Raw genomic sequence first — 19,901 nt, forward strand, 5'->3', positions numbered from 1 at the left:
GGAGTTCATGAGGCAGCCTGGCCCCCTCCAGAAGTGCCTTCTGTAGAACTGTATCCAGTTCTCATGCTGCCTCTTCACAGAGGATGGAGACATCATCACTTCTCCACCATTCTAGAGACATATCCCTTGAGCCTTAGGTTCTGTATACTTTAATTTCAAAGCAACTCACAACACCTTACTTAAACTCTTTTAATCTCTAAAATTCAGTTGTTTCACAACAAAACTAATTCTGGTAAGCCTTAACTGTTTCTGTTCTTCCCATTTTACTGTCAGTCTTTCTACCACTTTCTTCAAACTTTCATTCTTTTAATAAGTATTAATTAGATCCTCTAGGGCCAGGTCCTGTACTCATACTCTGGAAAAGTTAGACTTCTCCTTTGGAGCAATACTCAAAAATCAATCCTTGACCTACATTTGCCAGCTCTCCAAAATTTCCCACTGACTCCCTCTTTCAAGTTTCCTACCTCTTAAATATCCAGAAGCTTGGGAGTAACTGCAAATGACTATCATTTCTTTATCACCATGACATTTATTTTTATTTACAATAGTAAGAGAAAGAAGGGTCAAGTCTAATATCGAAATAACAGAAGAAATATATAGAAGGGAAGGTATCAAAAGAATGGGAAAAGCAAAAAATGAAACATGGCTCACAGTGTTTTAAGAGACTGACATATGGTAAAATTATAGAGGAGATTTGAATTATCATTCATTCATTAATTCCTTCAACTAAACATTTATTAAGTGTCTCTTAGGTAATAGAGATAAACCATTACTTCTATGCTTCCTCTTAAGATACTTGCTGCCTTTGTACATTTGGACACAGACTAAATTAACTAAGAAGACCCCTAGGAAATGACTCAAATTCCCAGTGGTAAGATTATACATTATCAAGCCTTAAAATGAGTAAATCACAGCATGAGATCCACGATGGAGTCAAAGGAGGAAAGATGAAGTAGATACTAGAGGTTATGACTATGTGTCTTATAACACAACCATTCAACAAATACCTGTTAAATGGATGAATAGATAAAAGCAGACTGTGCTTCAAGCAAAATTCTAAGCACATAGTTTGAAGAAGACCTTAAAAACTTATCAGAAATATTTCTCCTGAATCACCATTCCGTTCCACACCAGGACAAATATTTTAAAATGGCTCCCATGGGAATAATAATAAACAATCACAATCCCTGAATTCAAATGGGATAAGCCACCCCTGCAAGAACTGCCCACATTTAAATAAAGAAAAAGGCACCACAGTATTTCCTCCCCCTTCAGTTCTGGTTCTTCAGTGGCTTTAGTTTGACAGTAAATGAACTCTGACCAGATGGCTCTTTCTATAGAGATTCTACACACACACACACACACACACACACACACACACACACACACAACCTTGAGTATAATAACAGAAGTCTATATTGTTCTTACTTTAGTTTTATTCTCTCCATTCAGTATGGGAAGAACAAAATCAAATTCATCAACTACGAGAAGCAGCACCTGTACTTCTGCATGGGTGAGTCCCAGGGGGCCACAATCCTTATCTTCCCATTTCCTTGAAGCAAATTGTTGTCAAACCAGAAGGCATGAATGAAATCCTCCCACAGAGAGACGATCCCATGTCTTGTTGTGCCTCAAAAAAGCAGCATGCTTTATTTCAGACTTACCTGGGTGAAATCTGAAAAGGAAAACAGAAGAGCAATTAGGCATTCTTAATGGGCATCTCATCACTCTGGCTACTGTACAGGGAAGGAGATGTTCCAAGAAGGATGGGAGGCAGGATTCCAATCAAGGGGTCTGGAATATGTGACTCTTGTGCTGGATAAACTAAATACAATACTTATAAAGAAGAAAAGGATAGTGTATGTGCATAGGGAGGAAAACTAGGAAAAGAATGCTTAAGTACTGACTGTAGGTGCCAGAAAAAGCAGAGTCTCATGAATAAAAGTCACCTGCAGAGCTTCTGTGTGAAAGAAAGTTGACTGTTCCCACAGCTTACATACAGCTGGAGAACATATTTTAGTGGACAGATACACACACATATAAGATAGATCTGGACATGTTCTAGGCTTGAGAGAAAATAGGGTAGCTGAATAGTGCTAATACCAATGAAAATATTAGAAGCAAAAATGTTCTGCTCTTAACCAAGTCAAACTGATGATAGCTCACAAAGGAAAGTTTAGGACCCCAAAATATGCTCGTCTAACACATGCTTACTCATTTGGAAAAGAAACCCAAATTAGGAAAGTTTCCAAACATTTCCTGTAGATCAGTGGTTCTCACCTAAGAGCATAGTTGCCCCCAACATTTGACACCGTATAGATACTTTTTTGATTATCAAAACAAAGCGGGAGAATGGTACTGACATCCATGGGGCAGAAGCCAGGGATGTCATGAAATGCCTTACAGGACACAGAACAGCCCTGAACAGTAAAGAATTATCTGACCCTAAGATGCCAGCAGTGTTAAGATTGAGAAGCGGTTGCAGATGATCTGGCTCGCCCAAACACTGGCCACCAGTGGTCATCTGTCTCCTGCCTGACCGGGGTGGCCTGTGAGTCCATTTTCTGAGACACGAGGCTCAACCACCACTGCAGCCTCTTCCAGTGCTAGAATTCTGAGGACTTCTCCTAGTGCGGTTATTCTCTTTCATGTCCAAAATGGGTGTAGAGGACACTGGTTCTCCAGTTTGAAAGGTAGCTATTCCAGCCCAGACAGATGTGTATTCACATAAGAAAAAACTGTTGGGGTCTCTTGTCTGAACTCTCCTCCTGTGTGTAGTAAAACAATACAGCCTTAGCTTATGAGGAATGGGTGAATATTGTAGCTTCACTGCAGAATGCCCAGCTTACAAACCACATCGTCCTCAGGAGCTGTTTCATTTTGTCATTTTCTTTCAAATGTCTTCAGCTTAGTATGACAGGTACAAATGAGTCATACTTAACCTGTCAAAGGGTGATGAAGCTTGACATTTCATAAAGGTGGCAAGACAGCTTTCATGCAGATTCCTGTAGTAAGGAAAGGTACTTCAGTATAAGCTGAGCACAACTCTCAGAAAAGAAAGGGGGGAGACTTTGAAAACACCGGGACATGCTAAAGGAAATTAGGGAAAGAGGATAAAGGGAGGGGAAGCTGGTCATGTGGTTAAGCCATGTGTGTCTTCTCACTGGTGCTTATCAAAGTCAAACTCCTTACCCTTCCAAAGACTGCAGGACAGAGCCCGATCCTCTAAGACTGGACTCCAAAGGATGACTCCCAAGTCCTTGAGAAAGACATTTCTGGGTCAGGGAAGATCCATCTCAGAGGGACAGAGTAAGAATTTTATAATTGTAAGTTTTCTAACAAATGATCGAAGAAAAAGGAGGTCAGAAGCCTACTGAACATGCATTAAGTTCTTTGGACAGTCTTGAACTTTCTCATGCAAGAATTTTAAGGGGGCTGGAGTCATCCCAAGAGCATGGCCTTGAACTGTTCTTAGAAACTATTTCTAGCATTTCTGTGAGTCTCTTAGTGTGTAGGGTGGACAAAATCATCTGTGTTGACAGTTCACAGACTTTGAAAGTTTACAGGTCAAGTTTGGAGCCTAGTCAGGAAGGGGACTCCAGAGCTTCTGGCTCAAGTTTGATCAAGGAGAGAGTTGTCAAAGTCTGAAGCTTGTCCATATGACTCCTATGTGCTCCAGGCAACTTCAGTGGTCCTGGGGGATGAGCAGGTAAATAACTACCAGACCAGACTCAGTATGCCTGCTCTATATCTGCCACCTCGACATATTGTGACAGGGCTCAACACGAAGGATCATGAAGGACTGAAGGATTCCAGGGACCTTGAGAAAACTTGAAAGCTCAGAGCAGAAGCATTCCAGGATGCCTTCATCAGGAATGACTCAGATCTTCAAAGCTTCCCTAGTCTCCCTAAGGGTGCTTGAACCAAAGTCCTGGTTCAGCCTCAGAGACTCTAAAAGCCCAGCAGCATCCAGGATGTGGCTGTGGATCTCCATCTTGCATCCCTTCTCAGGGGAAATATTCCAGGGGTAGCATGCTAAGATCAACTCCCACTCGCTTCCACAGGAATCATATCTGCTTATTTTTTCACTATCCTCTTTTTTTTTTTTTTCCTCAGTTGGGGTCCACCTTTTCATGCGGGTAGCTTTGAACCTGAAATCCATGAAAGAGATGTACCAAAGAAGGTACTGGGAGGTGAGCAACTCGATTCCTTTTCTAGAGCTCGATCAGGCTAGTAGAAAAGGGGAACTGTGCATGCTTGGTCCTTTCCAGATGCAGGTTCCTTGAGTACCAGGATATAAGATTTAGCCAGTTTTATTTCCACTAGCTTAACTTTCAAGCACTTCTTTCTGCAGGACATTGCCTGGGTCAGCAGCTCTTACATTCGCTATTTCATCACATTTGTTCCTTTCTATGGACTCTTTGGAACCTTGGGCTCATGTGCTTAGTCAAGTAAGTAAAGAATAATATTCTCCCACTCTTATTCTGGATGGTCCTCTTACCTTTCTTATCTGAGCTATTTATGAACAGCAATGATTAGCAGATTATGACACCAGACCAGATTCTAGTCGCTGAGATATTTCCAAGAAAATGTGGGATAAAACAGCTGAAATAGTTGAATGAGTTTCTTGGAAACTGAATTTGCCCAATCTTGCCTTTTTTCCCACATGATTAATTCCCAATTGCAGTATAGTAATCCCTCAGCATCTGAGGAGGATTATTCCCTGGACCCACCTCAGTTACCAAAATCCAAAGATATTCAAGCTCTAAAGTCATCTATTCATATATGTGGTTCCACAACTGAGAATTCAGGCAAACACTAATCTTGTAGTACTGTGTGTTTACTTAAAAATATCCACATTTAAGTGGACCTGCACGTTTCTCAAAGGACAATTGCATTCTGCCTGATCACCAAGTCCTTCAAACTGTAATCCAGCTGGACATCATAATTCTTACCGAAGATAGTAAGAGCCCAGTTTTTTAAAAAGTTATTTTATGACTAGAGATTTTCCCCACATCAAAAGCACTTTAAACTGAATCGCGCTGTTCACCTCGCGATGCATCCCTTCCTCATCACTCACGTCCCTGCTCATAGCGGCGGCGGCTCCTCCGCGTCAGGCGGTTTGCTGACGGCTCACGGTGGGCCTCCCTGCTGGCTCAGACAGCAACGCGCCCGCCTGCATTGTGGGAGACCCGGGCTCCATCCCTGGGTCGGGAGGATCCCCCGGAGAAGGAAACGGCAACCCGCTCCAGTATTCTTGCCTGGAAAATTCCATGGATGCAGGAGCTAGTGCGCTACAGTCCACGGGGTCGCAAAGAGTCATACATGACTGAGTGACTTCACTCACTCTACATGCATTATCTTATTTGATGTAATAAAACAATGCACAACCAGGCAATGTAGATAGTATCAATTTCATTTTTCTGGTAAGAGAACTAAAGTTCAGAGAAATGAAATCACTTACTCAAGAGCAAATAAGGGCCAGTAGCAGTGCCAAATCACAACTCGTCCCCAGTTCTATCTGATGACAACAGCCAAACTGTTAATCACATTGCATATATGCTTAAGTTGTTGTCACTATAGTTGCTAAGTCATGTCTAACACTTTTGTGACGCCATGGACTGTAGCCTGCCAAGCTCCTCTGCTCTGGGGGTTTCACAGGCAAGAATACTGGAGTGGGTTGCCATTTCTTTGTCCAGGGGATCTTCCTGACCCAGAAATCAAACCCAGATCTCCTGCACTGGCAGATGGAATCTTGACCACTGAGCCACCAGGGAAGCCTGACCTTCAGTTATCTAGGGTCTTCTGAGCCTTGCACCAACGCCTTCAGAAAATACTGGGGACGCTGCTCTGGTACAGTAGGCTGCAAGACAGGGACTGTGACTGATTCCCTAGTGTGCCATCTTCAGATATAAAAGGTCTGCAAAGATGAAAAACAAATGACCACCGCTTTATTGCAACCTTTGAGTCACTGCCATTTCCTCTAATGCTTGGCCAGATCTGCCAGTGGGTATGCAAGCCCAGTGACTGGAACTGAAACTCCCCAAGGAATGATCTAAACTTCCTTTTATTCTCTTAAAGCTTTCTTGAGAGTCCGTGGATTGCATATGTTACCCAGATGAGCCACATACCAATGAAAATAAGCAAAGAGGAGAACCAGGACTGGTTCAGCACTCAGGTAATAATGCTGTTCTTGGGAAAGCATCCACCAAAGCATCCTGATTACCATCTGCTTACCTCACATAATACTTATTGGAGGCTTACAGGCGCCAGGCTTTGTCAACTGTTTTGCATGTAGCTACATGCTCAGAGTACTCCCACTTCACAAATGGTAAAATTGAGGTATGAAGAAGTTCTATAACTTGTGTAAGATCACACAGCTAATAAGTGGTAGAAGCAAGTTTTATTTATTTATTTATTTGGCCACACTGTGTGGCATGCCGGGTCTTAGTTCTCCTACCAGGGATCAAACCTGTGTTAAGCACACAGTCTTAACCAGTAGACCAGTGGGAAATCCCTAGAAGCAGGTTTTAAACCTCGGGAGTTTGATTTCAGAAACTTTGCTCTTAACCAAGGCTTAATAAACTATAGTCCAAGGGCCAATCTAGTCCAGTCTGTGTTTTTGTAGTTCTATTGGAACACAGCCACATTTATACATTACATATTCTCTGATAACTTTCATTCTAAAACAGCAGAACTGTGTAGCTGTGATGCAGAATTAAAACATTTACTGTGCGGCACTTTACAAGCAAGGTTTACTAAACCTGCCTCAACATGAAACAGTCTTTCAATGAATCTCACACTTCTAGAATAACAGAATGGAGAACCCTGCAATCCCCCTCATTTCATTGTATAGATAGTGGGGCCCAGAGGGGAGACTCAGCATTCTCGGGGAGAATGCAGCTAACAATTAAAAGACTTGTGACCCATGTAGAATACCACTGCCCCCTAAGCCTGACACTGGCTGTGTTGTGATTACCTGGAGAATCCAGGCATCATACTGCTTCCTTCTCCATGCTCATTTCCAAGTTCGGTGGACACTCCACACAGCAGTGGTTCTCAATCTTTTTGATCAAGAAACCACTCTTAAAACTTATTGAGAATGTGAAAGAGCTTTCTTTTGTGGAGGTTATATCCACTGATACTTACTGTATTTGAAATTGAAACTGAGAGTTTAAAAATATATATTAATTGATTTAAAAAAAAAACAAGATAAAGTCAATAAAGGTTAACATCAGAGTGATGACATCATCCCATGTTTAATAGTCTCTGGAAAAACCCATGGTATAAGCATGCATGAACAAGAATGAAAAAGGCAAATACTGTCTCAGAAGTATTATGGAGATCATTTTGACCTTGAAGATCCCCTGAAAGTGTTCTAGGGAATCCCAAGGTGCTCTAAAGTACACTTCAAGGAACCCTGACATAGAACAACTGCAAAAATAACGTTAAAAATGGTAACAACCGGGTTTCCCTGGTGGCTCAGCTGGTAAAAAAAATGGCAACAACCCTAACAAGAATTAAATCTTAGAAAGGCACTGAATAAAAGTCACATTCATAAGCATTCTACATAGTCTGGAGAATCCTATAAACTTCTTGTCAGTCTGTCTTTGTGTAAAATAAAATACATTAGATTAAAAAGGAAGCTACTTGTATATATTAATATATTAATAAATGTATTTCTAGGCACAGAGCCCTTGATTAAAGCCCTTGCATGCTTTATTCCCCATTTAGAAGTCCTTTAAGTCTATTCTGTGGTAATAACATTCAAACTCCTATAATTTCTACCAGAGTCCTACAATCCCACTTCCATCTGCCAAAGTCCTTACTCACAATACCTTAGTCTTCTGATTTTGAGGGCTGATAGTGACTTAGTCCTCTCAGATCCTATTCACTTCTTTATATCTATTGCCTTATCTATACTTCTTAGCAAAATGCCTTATTTCCTTTATAGTTGCAAGGTCCCTGAGACCTGGGACTTATTTTTATCCCTCATGGTTTGTGACACAAAATGCGTACTCATTCAGCACTTGTTGAATGATGGATAAATAAAAGAGTAACTAAATCTCTTGTTTGTCATGGGCTCATCTACATCTAATGTAAGCTTTTTCTTTGCAGGTCTTGGCCACCTGTAATGTTGAACAGTCCTTTTTCAACGACTGGTTCACTGGGCACTTGAACTTCCAAATTGAGCACCAGTGAGTAAGAGAAACAGTTCATGATAAAGGGCAAGGGCTGTCACTAATAACTGCCCTCCATATAGTCCAGAGCAGAGCAGAAGACTCACCAACTTAAGGGAAAAAAATGAACCAGGGCTCTCTAAAGGATGCTATTTTTCAATTAACAACAATGATAGATAAGGGAAGAAAGAAATGAAGGAAGTGTCGCAATTGTGAGTAAATGGAGTGAAATCTTGGAAAAGTATCAGTGACTCAGTTTCCAGATTCCTATGGGCTTAGAAATTGGCGATTTCTTTGCATTTGCTTTGTTGGCAAAACCTAAGAAATATCAGGACACTTGGGTAACCAACTTGTGTTCAAACTTAACTATGTTATAATTCAAATATTTTCTTATCTGTGTCTTTGGAGCCAAGTTTACAAAATAACTAAGGAAGTGGAGTCCCTGCTTCAATTTCTAAACGGTATCTGGAAATACTTTACCAAAGGATCAGTTACAGAGAGGAAACGGGTAGTTCACTGCTGCTGTTCATGGGGTCGGAAAGACTCAGACATGACTGAGCGACTGAACTGAATTGAACTGAAGGGATAAGATGAGTCTGCCAGCAAGTTTTTTAACTTTCCAGAACTAAAGAATTGTGCAAGGTCAAGGTTGGGTCTCTGTGGTTGATACCATTTTATTTTCTAAAAGAAGGAAGGGAACTTTGGGTTTCTCCTTAGGTCTGAAAAGTTGTATATCTCCTCTGTTCCCCTAGTCTGTTTCCCACAATGCCACGCCATAATTATCACAAGGTGGCACCTCTGGTGAAGTCACTGTGTGCCAAGCATGGACTGCCGTATGTGAACAAGCCCATGTTGAAGGCATTTGGAGATATTGCCAGGTAATAACAGTCCCCCAACCCACAGCTCTCATTTCCCTTCACTGCTGGTCCCCAGACTCTTCACTGCTTTATCAATCATCATTCAGTCAATAGCTATTTATTAAGAAACATTCATGTGCCCAGCATGGACAGGAGGCTTTATAAGGAGCAACACTAACAGAGAAATGATAACAGTCATTCCTACCATTTACCTGCTGCCTTCTAGGTACTTCTTAGTGAAAATATCTTGGTGCCCTACTAAATTACAAGCTTCTTATAAACCAGGGTTCTGTATTATTTGTCTTTGTATCACCCACAAAGCCTTGACATGCTTTAGAACTTAACCAGTAGAAGGGACTCTCCGTTCATCTGGATCAGGGTTGAAAACTAAGCTGCTTGCAGGGTCTGGTGGGACAGGCAGGGGTGACTCTTCCTATAGGAACTGAGAAGCCATATTCATCCTAAAGCATGCACAGTTACCTAGAAAATCCTGTGCTCATCAAATTAACAGCCAAAACCTTGGTTGAATATTTTTTATCTTCACATTAGGAAAAAATATTTATTAATATAAATAAATAAGCCATCAAGGCTAGACCTGGTCAGATCTGATCCCTGAGCAGTAATCCATCTTCACTTTCTACCACTGCCCTCTTCCTTTCCTGGCCTCCAGATATCTGAACCCCCTTCAGTTGCTACAGAACTCGCTGCCCCTTGCCCATGACACATCCTTGCTCACCTTTACTTCTACCTAGAATAATCTTCCAACCTGCCTCCCCCCGCCCCCGTCACCTTCTCAAGTTCCATTCACTCTCCAAAGCTCACCTGAAAGGTCTTTTCTTCATCTCAGTCCTCCCTTGCCCCCAAGACTAAACCTGTCACATGCTTGCTTCTCTTCATGTCTGACTTTTATCACAATCATGATTAAATAGCATGTTGGGTAATATGTGTCTCCCAGTGCAGACCAGGAACTCCAGGTGGACAAGACTCTCATCACTCTTATTCACTTCTGTGTCACCAGAGCCTAGAAAAATGTTTCACTTTATAAAGTAGGAGAGGTAGGTGGATACAGGACGAGTTGGTTTATAGTCATATGGTTTATCTTACAGAGATTCAGCAGAGCTTTTTCTTTTAATACTGGAGAAAAGGAAAGTGATGCTTTGGAGTACAGAAAAGCATAAAACAAAATATCAGTCTCCTCCATATAGAAAATGTGAACTCACCTTCATAAGTCAGTGTATTTGACTCCCTCCGCCAGACAAGATAGAAAGAGGTCTTTCAGATATAGTTGAAAACGACAATGTTGTAAAGTATTAAGTAAAAGAGCAAATGTTCCATGAAGTAGCTCCTTTGACCTGAGTCTTACCCGCTCATGATTTTCTCTGCTCCTCTTGCAGGGCCCTGAAGAAGTCCGGAGCCATCTGGAAGGAGGCTTACTGCATGCATCCACAAACATAATGCAGATGTGCAGGTGCTAAAGAGAAAACCACAGGCCCCAAAAGTGTCACTTGTGCTAAAGCCCATGGTACCAAACCTCTACAATACCTGACATAATTGCAGTTACAGCTTTCCCCAGAAATGTTATCTTAATCAGCTAGTCTGGAATTTTTGGGTAGGCAATGTGCTGTGTTTTACTCCTTCTCCATTCCTGCCCCTAGCTCAGAGAAAACCCTTGTAATCCCTCCCCCAACGGGGAAAAAAAAAAGTGTCTGCCCTCAATATACTTTGCTGATGGCTTCCTTGCCCCTCCTTTCTTCCTATAAAAACCTTCCATTTGCACAACCCCTCAGAATTCCCTTCTGCTTACTAACTGGGATATTGCTTGATTCAGAAGTCATTGAATAAAGCCAATGAAGTCTTCAGATTTACTCAATTGAATTTTTAACAGCTTGTTCAATAAGATTCCCAAAGGAGGACACTCAAGGTCTATTACTTTCACAACTTCCCAGATCACTGAGTGTGGAATTAGAATTCAGATGATCAATCCTGTGTATCATGTTGGCCCTCTGCTCACTATCCACATGAATAAAGATGGCTTAATTGGGTAGACTTCCATTTAAACTAAATGACTTATGAGAGTTACGTTACAGTCCTACCTGAAATTCTTCAATGGATTCCCATTGCCCCTGGAATAAAGTTGCAATCTGCAACCTGGTGATTGCCAGCAGACGACCAGCACCGACCTTCCTCCAGGAACCCTCTCCCACCTTGTGCCACTCCCTCCCTCAGCTTCAGGCCCAGGCAGCCAAAGCAGGCACAAGAGAAGAATGTCTGACCTCAAATAACACCCAAAAACTAAGTCTCCGCACCACCTCATGGGAACCAAAGGATCAGGACATGACTGGAACTTTAATGCCAGAATCATTTTAGAAGTGAAGGGTTCTCCATCCTAGAAGATCCCAGGTTGAAGCTTCAACCATATCCTATCATAAATGGACAAGTTCCAAAGTCCACTAATTGAAACCTGCTCCACCAACATTTCTGCCAATGAATACATCCTCCACAAACTCATAATGTTTGACCGAACCCCAGATCAAAGACACAGATTTGAGCCCTTCCCATGTCTCCTTGCCAGTTGGCCTCAAAATAACACTCTTCTCAAGAGCTGGTGCCATAGTATTGCTTTCTACATGCTTCAAGCAGTGAGCCCTTTGCTTGGTAAAGATTTCAGGGAAGCCTCCACATTAATTCAAGGCCTCCTTGTGATATACTCTGTAGTAATTACTAGAAATATATTTTTACATCCATTTGTGTGATTCCTTAGTCTTCCACTGTAACCTGCAATATCCATAAGAGTAGAGACCGCCTGACATGATAGAGACACTCAATGAAGACATGCAGAAAGAAGGAAGGCAGAGAGGGAGCTGGAGGGGAGAAATGAAGGAGGGAAAGAAGGAAGTGTCAACTACAAATTGGCACTTGACAGCTACCTCTACAAGGAATAAATCAAGTGCTGCTGCAGCTGCTGACATTCAATACCCTCTGAAAGAAATTTAGAGTGGAGAACAGGAATGAGGCACTCTGTGCTCTTGGAAAAACTGGCAGGACAGGTCTTCAGATAGTTAGATATTTTCAGGAGAAGATTTTTTCAGCCCAGTTATTACATCTGTTCATATCCAGAAAAACTCATTAATGGTGAATCTGCTCCTCATGACTGGCAGCAAATATCTGCCAAAATGTGTGCATGACTGCAGGTCCCCTCTTCACTAAAATCATATATGACACTTACCTTATGCCCTAACAAGACACTGAAATGTTTTCAGAGATAAAAGAACAAAACTGTAAGTCAGGCAGCAGTTCCTCTTTGGAGCAGTTTCTCAGAGCTATCAGAAATGCTGTCTCCCAGGCTGGAGTCCTCATTTTGCTCCAACAAAACCTAACTCACAGCTCTCATGTTGCGCCTTTCTTTCAGTCTACAGGAGGAAGGAAGGGAGGGAGGGAGGGAGGATGCAGGAAGAAAAAGCTGTGTGTAAATGTTGCTGTTGTTCAGTAGCTAAGCTGTGTTGAACTCTTTGTGACCCAGTGAACTGCAGCACGGCAGGCTTCCCTGTCCTTCGCTGTCTCCCAGGGTTTGCTCAAACTCATGTCCATTGAGTCAGGGATGCCATCTAACCATCTCATACTCTGTCGCCCACTTCTCTTCAGTCTCTCGTAGCATCAGGGTCTTTTCCAATGAGTCGGCTCTTCAAAATAGGTGGCCAAATCCTGAAGTTTCAACTTCAGCATCAGTCCTTCCAGTGTATACTCAGGGTTGATTTCTTTTAGGATTGACTAGTTTAATCTCTATGCTATCCAAGGGACTCTTGAGAGTCTTCTCCATTACAATGGAAAAGCATCAATTCTTTTGAGCTCAGTCTTCTTAATGGTCCAAATCTCACATCTGTACATAACTACTGGAAAAACTAAAGCTTTGACTATACGGACCTTTGTTGACAAAATGCTGTAAATGTAATTCCTTCTAATTAGAGAGTAAGATGAATTTTATCAAACTTGTAAGGAGCATTTCTGTATTCTAACTGAATTATTAAAATTCTTAGCAATAGTTATGAGCATCTCCTAAGCTGTAAATACTGAGTTGCACCCTTCATAAGTATTATTCCATTTAGTCCTCACACAGTTAGAAAAGGCAAGTTTTATAATTAATCTCATTTTATAAATAAAAACATGACACTTAAGGGAGGCCAAGCAACTTGCCTGATGGCACAGGTAAGTTGAGTATAGTCTCAGATGCAGGGATGTCTGACTCTGTAGTAAACATTCAAAAACATTCAAGAAACCAAAAGTAAAGGGGAATTAAGTTGCATTACAAATCATGAGCAGTGGGCACATTTGAACTAATAGTTTCCCAGGAGCTGATGGAATATGCATTAAAGTAGTTATCATTCCACCTCACTAAGAACAGCCACCTGGGGAGGGGAAGATACAAGAAACATAGGACAGGCACAGCAGCAGCATAGTAAGAATGCCTGATAGCTAGTCTCTACTCCCCAATCCTTAAAGAGTATTATCCAACTCAGAAGAATTCACTGGGAGAGATTCAAGCAGAGATTTAAACTTTCAGAAGGGACAGACACTGCAAAAAGCATGGAAGAACAGAACAGAGAATTGGATTCGAGATTTTGGGATAACATAGCATGAATTCAACCTGGGAAAAGTTCACTTTCCCTGTGGCTTTTCTCTGATACTCTATTTCCTTGAAAGTCTCCCTCCTTTCGATAGAATCAGGTAGTAAAAAAATTGCCTACATTTTCAGTCAGGCATTAGATAAGGGTGACTGATTGAATTAGAAATCAGGAATCTCAGTCCTAATTTCAGCTCCTCAGTACGCTGCTATGAAATTGGCCATGTCTCTCACACATTGCCTCAATCTGTAAAATACGTGGATGCACAATATTACCTGGCTTATTTGCAACATAGCATTGCTGGGACAACCAAATAAAGTAAGGCAATTAGAATACTTTCATAAGCCAGGAACACTCATTCAGATGCTGGTTGTTATTAATGTAATGAGGGTTCCTCCCATCCTGGACCATCAAATCAAGAGCAATTTCGAGGTCAAGCAGATTCACAGGACAGAAAGACACTGAACCATCTTAATGGTGAAGAGGGCACATTTCCTTCGATGAGAGGATTATGAGTCACAAGTCAGACCATGATTTCTCCTATCACAACAGGTAACACCTGGGAGCCACCTTCCACTTCTGACTTTACTCAGTCCCCTGGAACCAGCAGCCAGATCTCAAGCCAGAGGAATAGTGAGTCATGGGCTCTAGTTTCCCAACTTCCAATTAACCATGTGAGTGCACAACGCTCTAGTGGAAATCTACCAAATCTATCATTTGTTGCTTAAACAATATACTGTAAAGGATTTTCTTGACTATTCTCTTGCTAATCATCAACCTGAAGGACACAAAATATAGACTAAGCTTAACTCTACTCAGAGGAGGAATATAATCAGGTACATATTTTTGCACACACTTATTTATGAAAATTTGCATAAAGACAGTTGTGTTGAAAGAATTTACAAGTGAACATCTATCTGTTTAGCCATAATCAAAATTTTGAAGTTACATTTTAGTAAACTTGTTTTATTTTATATATATCCATCTACCTGTCTATATATCCATTAATCTGTCCTTTTTACGTGCTTCAAAGTAAATTTCCAGGGGCTTATTTTTAAAACTAAACCTCAGATTATGCAAATAACAAAGTTCATTTCTCATCTTCAATAAAGAATTGTGTAGCAGCTTCACCTTTAAGGGAGTTTTATTGGAATTTTGCAACGTGAAGGGAATATAACATGGTTAATATCGTGCAAAATAAATTAATTCAGTACAAACCTTCTTGTGCAAACATTTATCCTTCATTATTTATTGAGCACTTCAATATTTTTTGAGCGCTTATCATGTGTCAGACTCGGACCAGTTAATGTGACCCAGAGACCCAGGAGCCCAGGTTCTTGAAGCTTACAATCTAGTATAAAAAATAAATAAATATATATATAAATGGAAGAAAATCCAAAATCATCACATCTGAAGAAAACGAAAGGGTGTTTTGAGAGTGATAAGCAGGGACTAATCAAAATAAGGAGGGTCATGGAAAAGTGACCATAAGAAGAATATGAAAGAGTCTGCAATCAGATTCGAAGGAGCAGCGAAGGAACAGTGGCATCAACCAAGTGCAAAGGCCCTAAGGCAGGAATAAGCTTCTGTTCAAAGAACACAGCAGGAGGCCTGAACGACAGTGGAATAGTGTCCCAGTTTTTCCCTCAATGTTACTTCAACTTCATTTCTTCAGTGTATTTTGCCTTGACTTTTCAGGGGCATTCAAAAAGAATTTTCTAGATAAGCAACAAGGATAAATTATAGAGCACAGGGAATTATAGGCATTTTCTTGTAATAATTTTAGTGGGGTATAAACTGTAAAAATGCTGGAGCATCATGATGTACACCTGAAACTAAAAATAATATTGTGAATCAATGATACTTCAATAAAAAATAATAAAAGTATTTTCTATTATTTGTACAAGCATAGTTTTCTCTGGGAAATTCTCCCAGATTTAACTGACTAGGTAAATCTCCCTTCATGAGCTCTGTGTCCTGTGTGCCTCACTTATACAATTTATTTCTGCCTGTGCAACCACTGAAAACTGAAAACTCCATGAGGGTAGTGACCACCCTGTATGTTGTTACCATTTTATCACCAGGCCCACTCCAATGTTTGGCATTGACCAGGTATTCAATAATTTTTAAGGAATAATTAATCATTCTTCTCTTAACAAGCATTCCAAAACTCCTTGTAATTGCTGCCTAGAATCCAGCTGTAATCCTGATGCTCTCTGTTCCATATGGAGATTCAGTTCAGTTCAGTCACTCAGTCGTGTCTGACTCTTGCGACCCCATGAACCACAGCACACCAGGACTCCTTGTCCATTACCAACACCCGGAGTCTACACAAACCCATGTCCATCGAGACAGTGTTGCCATCCTGCCATCTCATCCTCTGTCATCCACTTCTCTTCCTCCCCTCAGTCTTTCCCAGGATCAGGGTCTTTTCACATGAGTCAGCTTTTCGCATCAGGTGGCCAAAGTATTGGAGCTTCAGCTTCAGCATCAGTCCCTCCAATGAACACCCAGGACTCATCTACATTAGGATGGACAGGATGGATCTCCTTGCAGTCCAAGGGACTCTCAAGAGTCTTCTCCAACACCACAGTTCAAAAGCATCAATTCTTTTGTGCTCAGCTTTCTTTGTAGCCCAACTCTCACATCCATACATGACCACTGGAAAAACTATAGCTTCCCCTAGACGGACCTTTGTTGGCAAAGTAATGTCTCTGCTTTTTAGTATGGCGTCTAGGTTGATCAAAACTCTCCTTCCAAGGAGTAAATGTCTTTTAATTTCATGGCTGCAATCACCATCTGCAGTGATTTGGGAGCCGCAAAAAGTAAAGTCTTCCATTGTTTCCCCATGCATTTCCCATGAAGTGATGGGACCGGATGCCTTGATCTTAGTTTTCTGACTGTTGAGCTTTAAGTCAACTTTTTCACTCTCCTCTTTCACTTTCATCAAGAGGCTCTTTAGTTCTTCTTCACTTTCTACCATAAGGGTGGAGTCATCTGCATATCAGAGATTATTGATATTTCTCCCTGGAATCTTGATTCCAGCTTGTGCTTCTTCCAGCCCAGCATTTCTCATGATGTACTCTGCATATAAGTTAAACAAGCAGGGTGACAATATACAGCCTTGACATACTCCTCTTCCTATTTGGAACCAGTCTGTTGTTCCATGTCCAGTTCTAACTGTTTCTTCCTGACCTGCATACAGGTTTCCCAAGAGGCAGGTCAGGTGGTCTGGTATTCCCATCTCTTTCAGAGTTTTCCACAATTTATTGTGATCCACACAGTCAAAAGCTTTGGCATAGTCAATAAAGCAGAAATAGATGTTTTTCTGGAACTCTCTTGCTTTTTCAATGATCCAACGAATGTTGGCAATTTGATCTCTGGTTCCCCTGCTTTTTGTAAAACCAGCTTGAACTTCTGGAAGTTCACGGTTCACGTATTGCTGAAGCCTGGCTTGGAGAATTTTGAGCATTACTTTACTAGTGTGTGACAAGAGTGCAAATGTGTGGTAGTTTGAGCATTCTTTGGGATTGCCCATTTTGGGGATTGGAATGAAAACTGACCTTTTCCAGCCCTGTGGCCACTGTTGAGTTTTCCAAATTTGCTGACATATTGAGTGCAGCACTTTCATAGCATCATCTTTCAGGATTTGAATTAGCTCAACTGAGATTCCATCACCTCCACTAGCTTTGTCCGTAGTGATGCTTTTTAAAGCCCCCTTTACTTCACATTCCAGATTAAAAATTAATAATAATAACACTCCTAAGTGAAAGGAATTGTTAAAGCCTGCAACTCGGATCCCTTTGCTCAGTCAATTGAAAAAGGCTGCACAAGGGTGACTTGGGTCTGTGTCACAGTGGAACAGACCCAAATGCTGACTCACACAAACTGAATTTGTATTCTGACACATGTTTTTTGGGGGAAGGAATAGGCAGAGCTGAAGAGATGAGAAAGTTAACGCTGCCCTAAACCACAATGTGGAGTTTTCAGCCCTAGATTTGGATTCTCTTAATAGTTATATATCTATTCTTCACTTACATTAGCAATGATTAGCATATTATGACACCAGACCACATTCTTGTAACTGAAACGTTTCCAAGAAAATGTGGGGTAAAGCAGCTGAAGTAGTTGAGTTTCTTGGAAACTGAATTTCCCAATAATGCCTTTTTTTCCCATGTGATTAATTCCCAACTGCGGTATAGTAATCCCTCAGCATCTGAGGAGGATTAGTCCCTAGACCCACCTCAGTTACCGAAATCCAAAGATATTCAGGCTCCATAGTCATCTATCCAGTATGTGGTTCCTCAACTGTGGATTCAGGCAAGCACTAATCTTGCAGTACTGTTTACTTAAAAATATCCACATTTAAGTGGACCTGCATGTTTCTCAAAGGACAATTGCATTCTGCCTGATCACCAAGTCCTTCAAACTGTAATCCAGCTGGACATCATAATTCTTACTGAAGGTAGTAGGAGCCCAGTTTTTTAAAAAGTTATTTTATGACTAGAGATTTTCCCCACATCAAAAGCACTTTAAACTGAATCACCCCGTTCACCTCGCGATGCATCCCTCCCTCATCACTCGTGTCCCTGCTCATAGCAGCGGCAGGGGCTCCGCTGCCTCAGGCGGTCTGCTGACGGCTCACGGTGGGCCTCCCTGCTGGCTCAGACAGCAACGCGCCCGCCTGCATTGTGGGAGACCCGGGCTCCATCCCTGGGTGGGGGAGATCCCCAGGAGAAGGAAACGGCAACCCGCTCCAGTATTCTTGCCTGGAAAATTCCATGGATGCAGGAGCTGGTGGGCTACAGTCCACGGGGTCGCAAAGAGTCAGGCACGTCTGAGCGACTTCACTCACTCTTCATGCATTACCTTATTTGATGTAATCAAAAATGCACAACCAGGCAATGTAGATAGTATCAATTTCGTTTTTCTGGTAAGAGAACTAAAGTTCAGAGGAATGAAATCACTTACTCAAGAGCAAATAAGGGCCAGTAGCAGTGCCAAATCACAACTTGTACCCAGTTCTATCTGATGACATCAGCCAAGCTATTAATCACATTGCATATATGCTTAAGTTTTTGTTGCTTTAGTCACAAAGTCATGTCTGACTCTTTTGCAACCCCGTGGACTGTAGCCTGCCAGGCTCCTCTGCCCTGGGGGTTTCACAGGCAAGAATACTGGAGTGGGTTACCATTTCTTTGTCAAGGACATCTCCCTGACCCAAGAATCAAACCCAGATCTCCTGCATTGGCAGATGGAATCTTGACCACTGAACCAGCAGGGAAGCCTGACCTTCAGTTATCTAGGTATTTTCTGAGCCTTGCACCAACACCTTCAGAAAATACTGGGGACACTGCTCTGGTACAGTAGGCTGCAAGACAGGGACTGTGACTGATTCCCTAGTGTGCCATCTTTAGATATAAAAAGTCTACAAAGATGAAAAACAAATAACCACCACTTTATTGGATCTTTTGAGTTACTGCCATTTCCTCTAATGCTCAGCCAGATCTGCAAGTGGGTATGCAAGCCCAGTGACTGGAACTGAAACTCCCCAAGGAGTGATCACATCTTCCTTTTATTCTCTTAAAGGTTTCTTGAGAGTCCGTGGATTGCATATGTTACCCAGATGAGCCACATACCAATGAAAGTGAGCAAAGAGGAGAACCAGGACTGGTTCAGCACTCAGGTAATAATGCTGTTCTTGGGAAAGCATCCACCAAAGCATCCTGATTACCATCTGCTTACCTCAAATAATATTTATTAGAGGCTTGCCAGGGGCCAGGCACTGTCAGCTGTTTTGCATGTAGCTACATGTAGCTATGTGCTCGGAGTATTCCCACTTTAAAAATGATAAAATTGAGGTAGAATAAGTTATATAACTTGTGTAAGATCACACAGCTAACTGGTAGAAGCAGATTTTAGTTATTTATTTGGCCACACTGTGTGGCATGCAGGGTGTTAGTTCTCCTACCAGGAATCAAACCTGTGTTTAGTACACAGTCTTAACCTGTGGACCAGCGGGAGTTCCCTAGAAGCAGGTGTTAAACCTCGGCAGTTTGATTGCAGAACCTTTGCTCTTCAGTTCAGTTCAGTTCAGTCACTCAGTCGTGTCCAGCTCTCTGCGACCCAATGAACCACAGCACGCCAGGCCTCCCTGTCCATCACCAACTCCCGGAGTTTACACAAACTCATGCCCGTTGAGTTAGTGATGCCATCCAACCATCTCATTCTCTGTCGTCCCCTTC

General features: G+C 41.7%; 1 protein-coding gene and 1 pseudogene across 1 annotated transcript in view; one reads left to right on the plus strand and one right to left on the minus strand.

Moving 5' to 3' along the window:
- Positions 1–10,902, plus strand: part of LOC122450483 — a 41,580-nt pseudogene extending 30,678 nt beyond the window's left edge.
- The window catches only part of LOC122450481 (fatty acid desaturase 2-like protein FADS2B), a 914,319-nt gene that overhangs the window by 697,723 nt on the left and 196,695 nt on the right, over positions 1–19,901 (minus strand). The window lies entirely within an intron of this gene.

This window comes from Cervus canadensis, chromosome 11, assembly GCF_019320065.1.
Source record: "Cervus canadensis isolate Bull #8, Minnesota chromosome 11, ASM1932006v1, whole genome shotgun sequence".
In the NCBI taxonomy this organism is placed as follows: domain Eukaryota; kingdom Metazoa; phylum Chordata; class Mammalia; order Artiodactyla; family Cervidae; genus Cervus; species Cervus canadensis.